This window comes from Gavialis gangeticus, unplaced genomic scaffold (assembly GCF_001723915.1).
Source record: "Gavialis gangeticus isolate Ggan-Ray unplaced genomic scaffold, GavGan_comp1, whole genome shotgun sequence".
Lineage (NCBI taxonomy): Eukaryota > Metazoa > Chordata > Crocodylia > Gavialidae > Gavialis > Gavialis gangeticus.
This window is the reverse complement of record NW_017729006.1, coordinates 32293942-32307932: the sequence shown is the minus strand read 5'-3', so window position 1 is coordinate 32307932 and position 13991 is coordinate 32293942. Positions and strand designations below refer to the sequence as shown.

At 42.4% G+C, this 13991-nt stretch overlaps 1 protein-coding gene and 1 long non-coding RNA gene across 2 annotated transcripts in view; one reads left to right on the top strand and one right to left on the bottom strand.

Moving 5' to 3' along the window:
• SUGCT (succinyl-CoA:glutarate-CoA transferase) overlaps nucleotides 1-13991 on the bottom strand; it is a 678860-nt gene that overhangs the window by 36158 nt on the left and 628711 nt on the right. The gene's annotated exons all lie outside the window — the stretch shown is intronic.
• The window catches only part of LOC109291872, an 11230-nt gene continuing 11096 nt past the window's right edge, over nucleotides 13858-13991 (top strand). Inside the window, exon 1 of the long non-coding RNA XR_002095970.1 lies at nucleotides 13858-13959. This is a non-coding gene — a long non-coding RNA (uncharacterized LOC109291872). The remainder of the gene's footprint in view (nucleotides 13960-13991) is intronic.

Sequence of the window (13991 nt, the reverse complement as noted above, 5' to 3'; positions counted from 1 at the left end):
ATCCCATCTGATCAGAGCTATTCATAATCACCTGCACATATTTTACATCAGCAACTATTCTTACTGTTAAGTAAACAGCTGTGACACAAAAGAGGCCTCTTGTTATAAAGAACAAAAGATTAGAGCCTTCAGTAGCTGTCAAATGAGTCATGTCTTCTGGACATTCTCTGTTGTCAACACTCTTGTTTCATGACCATAATGTGCAGGAATATAACCCACCTTGTGAAAGTTAAACTTTTCCAAACAGTACTTTGCCCATTAGCCCTCACAACCTGCAAATTCAGCAATGAAAATGATCCCACTGACCAGCATTAAATATATATCTGGAAAGAGGGAGCGGAATACACACATCATCATTTGTTAGGAGGCCAAGAAAGTTGTGATCATTACAAATCTTGACCATAACTAACAACCAGATAATTGACCACAGCTCTGAGCACCACTGAAATACTTGGAACTCTATTTGCAAGCAGGACAACCGTCTGTGACTGAATAAGGCTCAGTACCACACAGATGCTGATTACTCTTACATAGCTCCCTTATATCCATCCCAACCACCATTTACGTAACAAAACTATGCTGGCTGTACTGCAGGAGACTTTTCCTGGCAAAGGAGAAGGGGACGGAATTTGATACTTTGCTTTGGATTCCTTGGGCATATTATACTTCTAATGATTTCTGGGGATTATGCCCAGAGTCCTCCTGAAAATCTTGGCTGAGGAATTGAAGTGTCATTAGCAATTTCACAGAATTATTTTTTTTTTTAAGTGCCCAAATTTCAGACACCTTAAAGGGGTTCTTATTTTCAGAAAATGCTGAACCATATAAAACTCAGGCTTTTTCAAGCTGTGAACCCCAAAACTGAAGCTGCCCAAATACCTCGTGAAAATTGTGGCCAAGGGTTTCTTTTTTTGAGCACAAGTGAAAAAGGTGATGTGGTCCTTTGGTTTAGCAAGCATAATGAAAAAGCATACAAGTAGTTCTGTCAGACTGCTTCAGTTCTCCTGCTATATACCCTATTTAATAAATGACTTTTATTTTCATTTTAAAACCTTAAAAGAACATGCAGGGTCTGGCTCTGGGCTTTGGTGAAGAGCAGAGAGGGGGCTCATTCCAGATCTGGCTGATGTTTTCATTAAGTTATAACTGACAATTTGATCAATAATGTCTCATGCTGAAGGACTGGGAATTGCTTTGGCTTTCCATTGTCTGCTGCCAATCTTTGACATGTGATATTCAGTTCAACTAGTTGAAAATATCAAAGCAATATGGGGTAAAGAAAAACAACCATTTCAAAACAAGCAGCCTTCAGTTGGATTTCTGGTTGTGTGGGTGTGCGGATGTGTGCATGTGTGTGCTAGTTAAGTATAGGCTGCTTCTATATCTAAGTTTTTGTGGCTTTTAACATTTGCCAGCCTCTCTTGTGTCAGACAGGGATTTCAATGTTGCATTCGGCCCTACAAAAGCCAAAAAAGTTAGAAACCATCTCCCTTGCCCACAAAGACTGCAGTAGTATTAAGAAAAAGAAATTTAAGAGCCAGACACACCCATGAAGAGGAATGAGGCATAAGGTTAGGAAACCATCCAAAGCACTCTTGCCTATCCCCTTACTCAAACTAAAAGACTCTTTGCACTCAAGAAGACAACTCAAAACCTTGGGAGCCAAACTTAAAATGGGATTGAAAACAGCCAGGCATAAGCAATATCCCATCTTAAATATGCACAGATCAGTTTCATTAAAACAATTCCCCATCCTCTCTGTCATTTTTCCACCTCCTGATATTTTGGCCATTTTCCTTACTCCCCTTTAACTGCAGAGCAAAATGCTTTTACTGACTGTGTGTAATTTTGAAGTCCTAATCGTAAGCAGCAGGTGCTTGGTTTTAATGGAATTTTTCCATCCCTGAATGTCTGGGAGCATCAGCAGCACCTTCCTCCCACACACCCCATCACCTTTGATCTTTTGCCATTTGCACTTGTGGGTTTTCATTTTACTGTACTACTTCTGCTTTCCAGACTCTGCTTTCTCCGTACAATCTTTTCAAGCTACCTCTTTCCCTTCTTTTACCTCGTATGATTGGAAAGTGTTCTTGTTTAAAGATTCATATAAAAATTATTAAAGGCCTCACTGTCTCTTGCCACAGCATTAATGGCCTAACTCACATTTATGTTCAGGCCCCCTTCCACTGCTCTGGCAATGCAAAGCCCTTAGAACGGCTGTAAATGTACTTGAGTTACCTGAGTAATGTACTTTGATTGCCAGAAGTCTTAGGGTTTGCTGCACAAAACTTGGAACCAAAGTAATTAAGCTGAGTTCACTTCAATCTTTTAGTTACTTTGGTATGTGGACACATTCATTTTGATTTCATGGAAATTATGTTAAGATATGACTTAGGAACACTCTTCATTCAGAGTAAAATTGTCCACAAATGGCCCTGGACTGCAATAAGGAAAGGTGAGAATTAAAACTCATCTAGTCATTTTGATTTGAGAATCTGTGCAGAATCAGACTCTAAAAGTTGGCAGGACAAAAAAATGTAAAGGTGATTTAATACAGTAAATGCTAACTCTGGGCTTAGCAATGGCTTTATTTTTGCCTGTATCTTCTTCCTAAGGTCAATATTATTTAATGAACTTAACTGCTAGGTACTTAGAATACTATAAAAGTTATCTCAAAAGTTATCTCCTTAGTTTTGTGTTTCTGCTGCATTTCCAGTTTTATTTTTTTTAATTTATTAGTATCCATACAACACCTACTTCCTAGAGGAAAGGTTCTCTTTAATCCTTTAACACAAACATGTGTATTGGCACATAGTTCTTGCTCAAAAAACAATGGCATACTGTTGAAATGACCATAGATCTATCCCTTAATAGCCAAATGTTAAGATGACACAATACTCAGCATAATAAAATATGGAAGTGTATTGTGCAACAGTAAATCATAAAGGCTCACACAATTTTCTTGTAACAACATTTTAATTGAGTTTCTCATTCTTAACAAGGAAGGCCAGAGAGTCATACCAACTGCTTTCTTAATTCTCAAAGCTCAGAGGCTATCTTCTGCACTGACAGCATGCAAAAATGTTTAATGCTAACGCAAATACCTTTCATAGATTACTCTGATTCTCAGGCTGATTTCTAAGCCAGCTGTTCTCTGCCTGATTTAATGTGCAGATTTCATTTTAACACACTGAATATTCCCTGGTTACCTGCCATATAACTGGATCTTACAGGTGTAGGGCATGTTTGTAATGCTTGTTCATCCCCTTGCAGGAAAAAAAATCATAAAATAAAATACTTTGTATAGTTTTCCTGGATTCTAATGTTTTTCCCCTAGCTTTCAGATACTGTATCAATTGGAGAATGCCAGGAATTACTTCACCCTTTATATATGTACCTGTTACAGATTATATTCATTTTAAAATTAATTTCAAAGCCAGCTGTTATTTTTGCTTAAAGTAATCCTTGATGGTATTCAGGTTTTTTTAAACAAAAAACTTTAAGAGGGACTGCTTACTATGATATGTGAGCATTTAAATCCACTCTGAATAATTAGATCACAGGTCTGTGCTTGCAACTTCCGCTATACTTAATTTTTTTTTTAATAAAGTGGGGACCATATGTAATACTAACCCTCCTGTGATATATTCACTTATGGACGTTTTTAAGTGGCAGTTCAGCTGAAGAAAACAAAACTATTGAAATAAAAATCAGAGGAGACCACTGGTCAATGTAGTCTGAGAACATGTCTACATTGCTTCTAATTCTGCCATGAAACATGCCCCACCCATTCACGTGCACCAGCTCTGCAAAATGAGACAACGTGGCCACACTGGAGCAGCCCCGAGAGCTGACCCAGAGCCAATCTTTGGTATGCTTATTGGCTGAGGGCCACCTCGTCTGCAAGATCTGGTGCACACAGAGAAGGAAAAAGCACGCAGGGCATGATTCACAAAAGGTCCTCTGGGGTATGGCAGAGATGCAGTATAGCCACAACTTCAGAAGGTAGTGTGGTCCTCAAAACCAGGGCTCAAAAGATCTGGGTTTTATTCCTGGAGCTGCTGTTGATCTGCTCTGTAACTCTAAGCAAATCACTTCACTTCTCTGGGCCTCTGTTTCCCTTCCTACTTTTGCCTCTTTCGATTATAAACACTTTGTAGGAGGAACTGTCTCTTACAATTTCTTTCTACAATGTCTGACATAAAAGGCTTTGACCTCTGCTGAAGCATACACTGATGAAATACAAATAAAAACAAGAGTCGGATATCCTGTCTCTCAAAGCAGCCAAAGCTGCCTCAGAGGAATAGGAACCACCTTTATGTACTCTACCCATTACAGGTTTCCCTTGATTTATGCGGGTTCTTTATATGCAAATTCGCTCCTATGCAATGAGCATATTTAGACCCATAATTCATCATATGTGAGGTAAATTTGCTCTTATGCGATCAGCATGCAGCCCTCCCACCCAAGCAGGTAAGTCTGTGTGGGGAGGGAAAAGGGCCATGGCCCCACTCACCCCAGCCCTGGCTGCAGTGGCCCCAGAAGCTGCTGGCACCAGCTACCTGCAGCTGCTGGGCTGCACCGTGCCCCGAGCCCCCTGGGACTCTGCCTGTCCCCACTCACCCCAGCTCCTGCTGCAGATGTCCCAGGAGCGGCTGATACCAGCTCCCTGTAGCCACTGGGCTGCACCATGCCCTGGTGCAGGCAGCTGGTGCTGGCAGCTCCTGGAGCCACTACAGCCAGCGCTGGGGTAAGTGTCATGTTCCGCATTGCCCAGGGCTCCGCTTGTCTGCACTCACCCCAGCCTGTGCTGGAGCAGCCCCAGGAGAAGCCGACATGGGAACCTATCCCTATTTCTTACATTATAAAGTGGGTTTGCTTTATGCGACGTTCTCCAGGAACGCACGTACTGCATACATCGAGGAGAACCTGCACTCTGTTATGGTGAAAGAGTCCATCTGATCCCAGAGGATGTGTCTTGCCTGTTCAGGGCCTAATGCACCTGTCACCAGCTTGCTAATATCTGATCAACTATAGGACTGGTACCTTAGATTGAAAACTCCCTGGGTAGAAACTGTTTCCTGCTATTTTGTACATACTCTACCCAGCGGGGGAGGAGGGGAGTTCAAGTTTTTTTTCATAGTTTCATAGTTTCATAGATTTCTTTGCAGAGGTACAAGCACAACTGGTCCCTGACCTTGGTTGGTATGTTTAGTACAGAGAAGAGTGAGGAAGAAACCCATGCCACCTTCCTACCACATGGAGCTAGACATACAGACACCCCGAACCCTCGCAGGCCATGGACAGGAGCGACAATTATCTTTGTCTTACCCCCTTTCTCCACACCATCAATTTCTGAGCCCTCCTATTCTCTACTGCTCCCTGAGTACCTATTTAGCATCCAGAACAATGTATACAAGCCAAAGTTTTGCACTATGTATTCAAAATAAGAGACTGTGAAATTGAGAGAAAGACTAGCATTTTCGGCTCAACTAATTTTATTTCTGACCTAGTTAGATATTGACAACTTGGATGCATCTCTAATGCTAACCAAAGTCTGTAATTTACAGGATGCACTGTAACTGACGTCTTTGAAGCAGGCATGGGCAAACTCAGCAAAGAACTAATGTCCCCTAAAGTTGTTAGAACAATCTGAATTCCCACTGAAAGATGAAATGCCTATTTTAAATTTATAAAAAGTGCTTTCTGTGTAGATGTTTTAAAAGCTAAACACAAATAAAACAATGTGTTTTAATAAAAGAACAAGGGGAAATGTGTGTACAGGTTCACACCAGTTAGGTTTACATACTCTTGTTTTTTTATGGTGGGTTTTTTCTTCTGCAGTAATTAATGGAATTAAATTATTCCACATGAATGCAGCAACTATTTTGTGGAAGGAGTGCAGGACTTGTTTTCTGTACTAGGTGTGAGGAATAATATCTTCTCAACCATGTAATTTGATGATTTTTTTCCTGTACCAGTAGAACAACAGTATGATCCAGAGCTTCTATTCATTTTCTTGGCTTAGCAGATTTGCTTTCTAGTCAACAATAGATTTTAAAGTGAGGAATATTGGGGCTAGGCCCTCAAGTTGTGTGAATTTTCTGACCCCCACTGGAGCCAGTGGAGCATAGACAATTTACACCAACTAAGGAAGTGCTCCTGTCAGCTCCATTCCCAACAGTCACTGACTTATTATGTGATGGAGAGAAAAATCACTGAGGTGAAGATTTTCAAAGCAGGCAAGGATTCCAAGTACCTTTGCTTTTGGATACAACTGGACTTGTTTTCAAAGGTCCTGTTTTGTAGAAAATGCAAAAAACCATGATCCTTAACTGTGCCCCTAGCTGAGCACCCAAAACTTGAGGAATCACGTCTGAAAATTCTACTTACTTTTTTGTGCATCTCACTTTTCCTGCCCACAAAATGAGAAAAATTGGTTGTCTATTTCATTAAAGGTGTCTCAAAATCTTTATGTAAGACGACATAAAATTTTAGCCCAAATATTATCATCTAAATGTGGCCCTTGGTGTTTACACACCTATGCACACACGGATGACCAAAGTCTACCTTGCACTGAGTGTCTACTGCAACATTAAGAAAAGCCCAACTCCTGATGAAGTTAACGGTAATTGACAATGCAAAAAGCCTTGGAGGACAAGGCATTTTTATCTGTAAAAATCTGGTGGAAATCCATGATGGGAGTCACTCTCTGTATCTTTGAACTAGAGATAACCAGACTAGAATCTAGCCCTTTGTACACATTTACTGTAGATTACAAAAACAAATACACTGTTTTCTTAAGCGTTGGATCATAACTGTTTTGATGATTTTTAAGAACTTAGCAGATGATCTTGTTCTTCACATTAAAATATATACATATGCATTTCAGCTTGTGCAACACTAGAGCTTTGGTATGTATAGCAATGTTTTAATACATTAACTTGTACTTATAACCTTTAAATGCATTCATGTTATCTCAAATAGCAGCTTTAAAAGTCAGTGGGTGAATTATAAAAAAACTCCTACTTTTAAATGATCAAAATTGATCAAAAAAAGTTAGTGTGCACTATAGTGTTTTTAATACATAATATTTGGTTCCTAAATCCTTATTCAAACTAACCAGAGATGGAGCAGAAGGCACCACGATATATTGCTACATTTAGGTTTAGGTTTATTTGTTTCTGATGAGTACTTAGAAAGATTAATACAATATTTATTCTTGTACAAACAGAAATAACGTAAGTGCTATTATCATGATTCAACATTTTCATAACTGACTAATGATTTTAGGTCTGTTTTCTAAAGGTGAGTTCTGATCAGGCCCTTTTAAAGGCATCTCAAACTTAACACCTCAAACTGGTCATTTTCCAAACTGTTGATCTTAGTATTTCCAAAAGAAATGTAATTGGAAGTCTAAAAGGAAGGCAATCTCAGGATGTTTTCACTATCATGCGCTGAGTTGCATTCATATTGTGTTGTCCATTCATGGAAATACTATTGCACAGTGGTCTCCAAATTTTTTTAAGCAGGAGATCACCTTTGGCATTTAAAAGCAACCCAAGATCTACTGTGCATCACTGCCACTCTCCCCTCCCCTCTGCCCCCCACCCTGCACCCCCTACAGGTAAGTCTGTGGGGAAGGGAAGGGGGGGAATCAAGGAAGAGGGAGAAAAAATTATTTGAGGGTGCACCTCCCCAGCAGGTAAGTGCCACCCAGCCGGGACCCCACTCAACTTACTCCTGCTCCTGCCTCCCTCACTATCACTCACCACGGGGGCCTCCATCTAGCCCCCGCCCCTTACCTCCCCCACGGACTGACCTGCTGGGCTGGGGTGTGCACATGCATACACACAGGCACTCAGCCCCCCATCCCAGCCTCAGATTGACTCCAAGAGGCTCTGAGACCTACCGGTTGGTGACACTGCTATAGCAGCAAGGAAAGAAATATATGAAACTGGCAGAAAAGGGATAAAAACCAAGAATATAAGAAATTGGGGACGTGGAAGGAGAGGGGAAGAAGAAAGAGAGAAAAGTGTTGCTCAGAAGATCATCCTTTTGGAAGAATATTTGAGGTACATTCACATCTCAATCCTGATTTAGAAATGTGAAAATGAATAGAAATGTTCCTTTATCTACTATGCAGATGATATCATGTGGACAGCTTCCCTGACTGGACCACGTGTGGGAATACATTAAAACAGCCTCTTTCCAACATTCAGAAATCTTGAATTAAGTGAAAGAATCATAGGGGTCTGAAGTTCATGAGAAGGCTGGCCTGCAAGCTGTGATTTATCTCCTAAGTGTAAATCAAGCACTCTCTATGATACATATTTTGTAGTACCTCATTGCTTAGAATTGCTGAAAATAACCTATGAGAAATGTAAAACACGGAGCATAAAAATGAGAAAAAGCCGGTGTTTCTTGTGGGACAAATCAGCATAGTTTGTAAGCCAATATTTCAGATATAGCTGATGAGTATTTTATATTCAGTTTTGGCATAAGTTAATAATATTCAATATCTATTTTAAAAGGAAGAAAACACTGTATAACAATATAACCACTAGGACTCACATGGGGTGCGTAATAAAGTTTTAATGATGACAAAAGGGGAAACTAAGAATGTTATAACCTTAACAGGGAATATTTTTTCTTTAAGGAAGGAAAAGGAGTATTGTAATTCAGTTTCAAGCAACGTCCTCCACTATTCTTATAAATGTGCTACCTATATAAAGAGTGATAAAGGTAGAAAGTGTTGTAGAATTAGAACTTATTTCAATTGTATATACATATTTATAATAAGAAGTGTATACAATAAAAACACATGTATTAAGATATATGTCTTATTTTTATGACCAGTATTTTCAGAAAGAGACACAACTTCAGCAGAGGACACAATAAACAAACAGTAGGCACAGGTTACAGGTCATTCTCTTAAAGTGAAATAATGGTCTTACTGAAATCAGTTTTGACATTGATTTCAAAAGGAAGATTATTTCCTATGAAGAACTAGCATATGACACAGAGTCTCAAAATCCTGCTGTTATCACTGACATGATATGGCTCTGATACAGTAAATCACTTAAGTATGTGCTTAGGTTTCTCATCTATAAAACTGTATTTACCAACCTTATTTAGAGGTGTATGGAGCTTTGAATACAAAAACCACTATAAATATTATGGTACATGTTTATATTATTAAGGTCTTATACCATGAGTATGGCTGAGTGGTTGGGACACTAGCTGGGGACCAAGAACACTGAGATTTGAGTCCCCCTGCTACCACAGCCTTCCTGGTACGACCCTGGACAAAGTCTCTGTGGCTTAGCTCCCCATTTGTAAAATGAAGATAATAGTTCTTCTTGTGAGAAGAAATGCATTAAAGATTGTAAGACAAGGGTTTGACATGAGGAATGGCGCTTCGTGCTTGAAAGCTTGTCCAAATCTCTTCCGACTATACAGTTGGTCCAGTAAAAGATATCACCCAAAAAACCCATGCTTCTCACATATTTCCTGGACCATCACAGCTGCAACAACACTTCAACTCTGCTAAAAGGTTTTGAGATGTTCAAATACAATGATACTGAGGCCATTAACTGCACATAAATTGAATAAATAACATAAATCTCTATACATCTTCCCTCCCAACCAAGTTCCTACTTTCAACAGATAAGCACTGCCCACTCATTCCTTTTCAAATGCACACACAGGGCTACTCTGAGCCACCTACTCTCCCTAATTGTACGTCACAGTAGGAGACTCAGCTTGAGCAGGAAAGCCATACCGACATGGCCAAAAGTACCTTAGACAGATGTGAAATTATGCAAACACCATTCTGTGTTGTTACAAGTGTAACATCAAACAAAGACTTTTAAAATGATTTGCTTAAATAAAAACGAAATTGATTTTTGTGATTATTTAGGATGCCAAAAGAAAGCATTTTATAAAACCATGATTTAATCAATTGTGCAGCAATAAAAATCTGATCAACATAAAACAAACAGCATGGCTGGCAACAGATTTAGCATGCATGTTGCCTGCCAGTGTGCTGTAACCTTGACCTATAGAGACACACTTTGAAGGGAATATGGGTACCTCAACATCCAACCCCCTTCAATCATTGGCCATTGAGAATGCAAAAACATTATGAATGAGTGCCAAATAAAGCAGATGTTTCTATGATGTGTCTGCCTGACCAGTAGGGCCAAAGCAGAGGACTCCAAAGCACTTTAGAAAAGGCCTCTACAACAGCCTTCAGACACTTATGACTTAAGGACACCCCTGCTAAAACCATTTTTTTCCCTTCAGTTCAAAGGTAAACAGCAAGCCCTTTCAGTTACCATATATGTCATTGGCCCTACCTCGACTAGAAAAACATGCCAGGATTAAAAATGGGTTAGTTTAATGAATAACTTTTAAAATACATTTATGACTAGTCTAGACAAGGTGCCGAGAGCCTGATCCTGAGCAGCAGTGAGCAACTTCAAATTCTGCTAAGGACCCCTCCTTTCTGGAATGAGGTACTGAGGCTGAAAAGTGTAAACCTCTGTACTGAGGTTTTTGAACACCCACTACAACCAAGAACCTTCCTTTGTGCAGGAAAATATAAAACAGAATTTCTCTCAAGGACTTTAAAGCCACAGTTTCCCAGGGATTTATTTGCAACAGGTCTGCAGGAATACTTTTTTTTTAAACCTCAGATACGTAATGCTCATCTTCGGAAAAATACTTCCAGTGCCATTTTCTATCAGATATCCAGCAACAGGTCCATATGCCAGGAGTTCATAAACATCAATAAATCTTCTGCCATAATCCTTGCTGTTTTTACTGACAAATATAATAAAGTACAGGATGCAAAGCTTTAGAAACCTGCTGGGGTTTCTTCCACACACCCCCCCACCCCTTTTTCTGTATTTTCCTTTTTTTTCCCCCTTAACAAGCTTTACAGAGTAGCACTTATGAGACATGTTCAAGTGCTGTAAACCTAATCTTTGCAATTTCCTCTTTTCTCAAATGACCCAAGTATCTTCTGAATATGAAGGGTTTTCTATATCAGACAACATTTGCCTTTTTGTATTTAGGTCATTCTTGAGGAAACACATTTGGATGCAATGAAAAAAATCATGTTTGCATTCCTAAGATGCACTCCTTAATGAATCCTCTGCAATTAGACTGATGAGAGGATTCCCTTAAGTCTCAAGAGCAAGACTAGTTGGTGGGAAACACGGGGTGAAGTCTGGGATGTTGGGAGACCTGGAGACCTTTGTTTCTTGAACTTCAGTAAAACCCAAATTTTACTTCTGGGATTTATTCCCATTTCTGCCAAAGATCTCCTGCGTCAGTTTTGTCAGTTTAAACAAATTACATACGGTTCAGTTTGCAAAGGCAATGAACGCTAGGCCTGTACGAAGCTTCGGACTTGGCTGATTCAGATGGACAGCGATTCGATTCAGACATTCGGCCAAATCAGATCCCAAGATTTGGCACCGCTTTGGAGATTTGGCCATAGACTAAACAGGAAGCAGTCCTCATCACACTGGACACAGCTCCCTCCAGCTGGTAAGTCTGTTGTGGTGGGTGGAGGGGAGAGGGAAGGTGTGTGGGGGTGGGGGGCAGATCAATGCCTCCACAACAAGGGAGGGATTGGGGCTGGGACAAGCTGCCCAGCCAAGGTGAGGGACTTGGGAAGGGGGGCGGGGGGGATGCAGGCGCAGCAGCACTGGGAGAGGGGGCTGTGCCCAGCCGCCACTTGCCCAGCCGGTACAGGGTCGTGATGCAGGTGCGACTCGCTTCAGGTTGAAGGGGGCAAGCAGCAGTAGGGCATAGCCTATGCTTGCCTGGGGTGGGGAGGCATGGGGTGGGAGCACTGTCACTGCTTGCCCAGCTGAGGAGGGGGGAGGGCACTGGATGTGGGCGCTGCTACCACTTGCCCAGCTGGTGTGGAGGGGGGGATGCAGGAAGCAGGGCAAGCAATGGCAGCACCCACATCCTACGCCTCCGATGGGCAAGAAGCAGCAGGGGATAGCTGCTGCTCCCAGCACTGCTGCACCCGCATCCCATGCCCCCCTCCCTGAGTCCCCTGCCCTGGCTGGGCAGCTTGTCCCAGCCCCAAACCCTCTCTCGTTGTGGAGGCGTTGATCTGCCACCCCCATGCCACTTCTCTCCCCCCTCTGCCCACCACAACAGACTCACCAGCTGGAGGCATCTGTGTGCAGCATGGTGAGGACTCCTGCCTATTTAGTCTATGGCCAAATCTCCGAATCAGGCAAAACCTTTTCCGACTCCATTCGGACCTTTTAATTGGTCTCCCAATTCGATTTGGATTCAGAGACTCAACCGCTGAATTGAGCCAAATCTCCACTGAATTGAATCTGCTACCAAAGCTTCACACAGCCGTAATGAATCTCCGTATAAGATTAATGGGACACTAATGTTTTCTGCTTTTAGGGCCTTGTTACATGCTCAAAAATTGATCAGTGTTAGTGCTAGCTGGAGTTTGGAGCAGTCACACTTTAAGGCTAAAAAACCTTCTTTGACAGTCCCCACCCTGCACAGCTATGACCTGCCACTGGAGGGCTGAGCATGGGCCTAACTAGGAGCTACAGCTGTGAGTTGCCACTACAGGGCTGGTGAGCAGGGCTAGCCTTCTATCGCTGTTCTAAGTTGGGTTGTGTGAGAGCTGGGTTAGGGAAGGCAGGAACATGAAACTGGGAGGTGGAGAGTTAATGGGATTGAAATGAAGTTAGCCACTGAATGATAAACTGAAAAGGGTTTTGTGACAAAGGTGCCTTCTAAGCCTGAAGGCCCCACCCTTGCTTCTGAGCAAACCGCCCACCTTGCTTCTCTGCCACACCTTGATAAATGATTATATCAAATAGGCAGGAGGCTGCCCTTTGTGCACCCAAATGACTGTGGGCTATCAGTACATGCTCCTACCATCCCTACATGTATCCCATGCCATGCTGATGTCTCATTGTGTGATGATACTCTGGCTCAAGGCCAGGCCAAACTGGGCATACTGTTGTAGCTTTATCATACTGCCCGCTTTGGGGCCACACACACTCCACCCCCCTCTCACCGGGACTAGTTTCATAGTTTCTAGGGTCGGAAGGGACCTGAGCAGATCATCTAGTCCGACCCCCTGCCACGGCAGGAAAGAGCACTGGGGTCAAACGACCCCAGCACGGTGGTCATCCAACCACCTCTTAAAAACCCCCAGGGTGGGAGCCTGCACCACCTCACTTGGAAGCTGGGTCCAGACTCTAGCCACCCTGACCGTGAAGTAGTGCCTCCTGCTGTCCAACTTAAACCTTCCCTCCGCCAGCTTGTGACCGCTGTTCCTGGTCACTCCTTGCGGCACTCGGGGGAACAGGGACTCCCCCAGCGCCTGCTGATCCCCCCTAACCAGTTTATAACAGGCCACAAGATCCCCCCTCAGCCTTCTCTTGTGGAGGCTGAACAGGTTCAGGTCCCGTAAGCCTCTCCTCATAGGGCCTGCTCTGCTGTCCCCTGATCATGCGAGTGGCCTCCTCTGGACCCTCTCGATGCTGTCCACATCCCTCTTGAAGTGTGGCACCCAGAACTGGATGCAGTACTCCAACTGCGGTCTGACCAGTGCTGCATAGAGGGGGAGGATCACCTCTTTGGACCTGCTTGAGATGCATCTGTGGATGCATGACAAGGTGCGGTTGGCCTTCCTAACTGCCTTCCCACACTGCCGGCGCATGTTCATCTTGGAGTCAATGATGCAAAACCAATGCAAAAATGTAATTTAGGAGATTGGGCCCCTGAGAGACCCAATGGGGCAACTGACATCCAATGCCCAAGAAAGGGCCAACACTATCCTTTTTCTTTTTCTGACTTCCCATGTATCTGAAGGAGGACTTTTTGTTGTTCTTGATTTCCGTAGCTAGCCTAAGTTTGGTTTGCGCGTTGGCTTTTCTCGACCACTCTCTACAGGTGCGGGTGAGTGCAGAGTAATCCTCTTTGGT